Source organism: Arachis hypogaea, chromosome 13 (assembly GCF_003086295.3).
Source record: "Arachis hypogaea cultivar Tifrunner chromosome 13, arahy.Tifrunner.gnm2.J5K5, whole genome shotgun sequence".
Lineage (NCBI taxonomy): Eukaryota > Viridiplantae > Streptophyta > Magnoliopsida > Fabales > Fabaceae > Arachis > Arachis hypogaea.
The window spans coordinates 68,209,277-68,214,048 of NC_092048.1; the positions used below are offsets into that span (position 1 = coordinate 68,209,277).

Genomic DNA, 4,772 nt, shown 5'->3' on the forward strand with positions numbered 1-4,772 from the left:
ACCAATGAATTACATAAGTATCTCTATCCTAGTTTATATTTCAATTATGTTTTAATTATCAAATCTCTAAAACCAATTGAATCCGCCTGACTGAGATTTACAAGGTGACCATAGCTTGCTTCAAGCCGACAATCTCCGTGGGATCGACCCTTACTCACGTAAGGTTTATTACTTGGACGACCCAGTGCACTTGCTGGTTAGTTGTACAAAGTTGTGAAACAGAATTAAGAACATGAACGTGCGTATTGAGTTTTTAGCGCCATTACCAAGGAAGGAATGATCACGATTTCGCACACCAAGTTTTTGGCGCCGTTGCCGGGGATTGTTCGAGTTTGGACAACTGATGGTTCATCTTGTTGCTCAGATTAGGTAATTTTATTTTAATTTTAAGTCTTTGTTTTTATTCTTTTAATTTTTGAAAAATACAAAAAAAAATTTACAAAATCATAAAATCAAAAATATTTTTTGTGTTTCTTGCTTGAGTCTAGAGTGAACTTTTAAGTTTGGTATCAATTGCATCTTTTTAATTTTCTAAAAATTATTTTCGAAAATTTCATGCATTGCATTCTTCATGATCTTCAAGTTGTTCTTGGCCAGTCTTCTTGTTTGATCTACATATTTTCTTGTTTTGTGTCTTTCCTTATTTTTCATATGCATTTTCAATTTGTTAATGTCTAAAGAATAAAAATTTTTAAGTTTGGTGTCTTGCATGTTTTCTTTTCTAGAAAATTTTTCAAAAACAAGTTCTTGGTGTTCATCTTGACATTCAAAGTGTTCTTGGTGTTCATCTTGACATTCAAAGTGTTCTTGCATGCATTAGTTGTTTTGATTCATAATTTCTATGTTTTGTGTCAATTTTTTGTTTTTCTCTTTCATCATTAAAAATTCAAAAATCAAAAAAATATCTTTCCCTTTTTCTTCTCATCAAATTCGAAAATTTGAGTTGACTTTTTCAAAAATTTTTAAAATCAAGTTGTTTCTTATGAGTCAAATCAAATTTTCAATTTAAAAATTCTATCTTTTTCAAATCTTTTTCAAATATCAAATCTTTTTCATTTTTCTTTCATAATTTTCGAAAATTCCAAAATGATTTTCAAAAATTTTTTTCTTATTTTTATTCCATATTTTCAAAAATATTATCAACAATTAATGTTTTGATTAAAAAATTTCAAGTTTGTTACTTACATAGTAAGAAAGATTCAACCTTTAAATTCTAGAATCATATCTTGTGATTACTTGTGAGTCAAGTCATTAATTTTGATTTTAAAATTTCAAATCTTTTTCAAACAAATATCTTTTCAATCATATCTTTTCAATCATATCTTTTTAATAATATCTATTTTTAAAATAAATTTCTATCATATCTTTTTAAATCTTATCTTTTTCAAAAATTTGATTTTAAAATATCTCTTCTAACTTCTATCTTCTTATCTTTTCAAAATTGAATTTCAAATCTTTTTCAACTAACTAATTGACTTTTTGTTTGTTTCTTATCTTTTTCAAAACTACCTAACTAAATCTCTCTCTCTCTAATTTTCGAAAATCCCTTCCTTCTTTTCCAAATTTTCTTTTTAATAATCTAATTGTTTTAATTTTAATTTAATTTCAATTTCAATTTTCGAATTTTTAACTTTAATTTTTAATTTTATTTTTATTTTAATTTTAATTTTCGAAATTTCCTCTCTCTCATCCCCTTCTATTTATTTATTCATCAACTAACACTTCTTTTCATGTCATATCTCTGCTCCTATCCTCACCCTTGTATTTGGATTATCCATCCTTCTTCACTCTTATTCCCTTTCTTCTTCTACTAACAATAAGGAACCTCTTTACTGTAACATAGAGGACTCCTCTTCCTTTCTTGTTCTCTTCTCTTTCATATGAGCAGGAACAAGGAAAAGGGCATTCTTGTTGAAGCTGATCCAGAACCTGAAAAGGCTCTGAAGAGGAAACTAAGAGAAGCTAAAATACAACAATCCAGAGACAACCTTACTGAAATTTTCGAACAAGAAAAGGAGATGGCAGCGGAACCTAACAACAACAATGCACGGAGGATGCTTGGTGACTTCACTGCACCTAATTCCAATTTACATGGAAGAAGCATCTCAATCCCTGCCATTGGAGCAAACAATTTTGAGCTTAAACCTCAATTAGTTTCTCTGATGCAACAGAACTGCAAGTTTCATGGACTTCCATCTGAAGATCCTTTTCAGTTCTTAACTGAGTTCTTGCAGATCTGTGATACTGTTAAGACCAATGGGGTTGATCCCGAGGTCTACAGGCTTATGCTTTTCCCGTTTGCTGTAAGAGACAGAGCTAGAGTATGGTTGGACTCTCAACCTAAAGATGGCCTGAACTCTTGGGATAAGCTGGTCACGACTTTCTTAGCCAAGTTCTTTCCTCCTCAAAAGCTTAGTAAGCTTAGAGTGGATATTCAAACTTTCAGACAAAAAGAAGGTGAATCCCTCTATGAAGCTTGGGAGAGATATAAGCAACTGACCAAAAAGTGTCCTTCTGACATGCTTTCAGAATGGACCATTCTGGATATATTCTATGATGGTCTGTCTGAGCTATCAAAGATGTCACTGGACCATTCTGCAGGTGAATCCATTCACCTAAAGAAAATGCCTGCAGAAGCTCAAGAACTCATTGACATGGTTGCTAATAACCAGTTCATTTACACTTCTGAGAGGAATCCTGTAAGTAATGGGACGCCTCAAAAGAAGAGAGTTCTTGAAATTGATACTCTGAATGCCATATTGGCTCAGAATAAAATATTGACTCAGCAAGTCAATATGATTTTTCAGAGTCTGAATGGAATGCAAGTTGCATCCAACAGTACTCAAGAGGCATCTTCTGAAGAAGAAGCTTATGATCCTGAGAACCCTGCAATAGCATAGGTGAATTACATGGGTGAACCCTATGGAAACACCTATAATCCCTCATGGAGAAATCACCCAAATCTCTTACGGAAGGATCAACAAAAGCCTCAACAAGGCTTTAATAATGGTGGAAGAAACAGGTTTAGCAATAGCAAGCCTTTTCCATCATCCACTCAGCAAAAGACAGAGATTTCTGAGCAGACCCCATCTAGCTTGGCAAACATAGTCTCTGATCTATCTAAGGCCACTCTAAGTTTCATGAATGAAACAAGGTCCTCCATTAGAAATTTGAAAGCACAAGTGGGCCAGCTGAGTAAAAGGATCACTGAAACCCCTCCTAGTACTCTCCCAAGCAACACAAAAGAAAACCCAAAAGGAGAGTGCAAGGCCATTGAATTGATCATCATGGCCGAAACTGCAAGGGAGGGAGAGGACGTGAATCCCAGTGAGGAAGACCTCCTGGGACGTCCAGAGATCAATAAGAAGCTTCCCTCTAAGGAACCAAAGGACTCTGAGGCTCATCTAGAGACCATAGAGATTTCATTAAACCTCCTTATGCCATTCATGAGCTCTGATGAATATTCTTCTTCTGAAGAGAATGAGGATGTTACTGAAGAGCAAGTTGCCAAGTATCTTGGTGCAATCATGAAGCTGAATGCCAAATTATTTGGTAATGAGACTTGGGAAGATGAACCTCCCTTGCTCATCAATGAACTAAATGATCTGGATCAACTGAGATTGCCTCAGAAGAAACAGAATCCTGGAAAGTTCTTAATACCTTGTACCATAGGTACCATGACCTTTGAAAAGGCTCTATGTGACCTTGGGTCAGGGATAAACCTCATGCCACTCTCTGTAATGGAGAAACTGGGAATCTTTGAGGTGCAAGCTGCCAGAATCTCAGTAGAGATGGCAGACAACTCAAGAAAACAGGCTTATGGACAAGTAGAGGACGTGTTAGTAAAGGTTGAAGGCCTTTACATCCCTGCTGATTTCATAATCCTAGACACTGGGAAGGATGACGATGAATCCATCATCCTTGGAAGACCCTTCCTAGCCACAGCAAGAGCTGTGATTGATGTGGACAGAGGAGAGTTGGTCCTTCAACTGAATGAGGACTACCTTGTGTTTAAAACTCAAGGATCTCCTTCTGTAACCATGGAGAGGAAGCATGAAAAGCTTCTCTCAGTACAGAGTCAACCAAAGCCCCCACAATCAAACTCTAAGTTTGGTGTTGAGAGTCTACAAAATTGACCTGATCACCTGTGTGGCTCCGTGAGAGCCCACTGTCAAGCTATTGACATTAAAGAAGCGCTTGTTGGGAGGCAACCCAATGTTATTTAAATTATATCTATTTTATTATTTCATGTTTTATTAGGTTGATGATCATGTGGAGTCACAAAAATTACAAAAAAATCAAAAACAGAATGAAAAACAGCATTAAAAATAGCACACCCTGGAGGAAGGACTTACTGGCGTTTAAACGCCAGTAAGGAGTATCTAGCTAGCGTTTAACGCCATAAACATGCACCATACTGGCGTTCAACGCCAGAAACATGCTATGGACTGGCGTTGAACGCCCAAAACAAGCATGGAAGTGGCGTTTAACGCCAGAAACATGCTGCAGTCTGGCGTTAAACGCTAGGATTGCATATATAGGGCGTTTTACACGCCTAAAAGGTGAAGGGATGAGAAATCCTCAAACACCTCAGGATCTATAGACCCCACAGGATTTCCTCAGGATCTGTGGATCTGACAGGATCCCCACCTACTTCTTTTCTCCTTTTCACACCTTTCCATAATTCTCTTCCCCAAATACCCCTCACCAATCAAGTCAATCACTCTTCCCCATCACCTCTTCACCAATTACATCCATCCTCTCTTCCCCAA

At 36.2% G+C, this 4,772-nt stretch overlaps 1 non-coding gene across 1 annotated transcript; it reads right to left on the bottom strand.

The window, feature by feature from the left end:
* Nucleotides 1–2,417: 2,417 nt before the first annotated feature.
* On the bottom strand, nt 2,418–2,525 carry LOC112740060 (small nucleolar RNA R71). The gene has a single exon (XR_003170995.1). It is a non-coding gene; the product is annotated as a small nucleolar RNA R71 (small nucleolar RNA).
* Between the last annotated feature and the right edge of the window lie 2,247 nt (nt 2,526–4,772).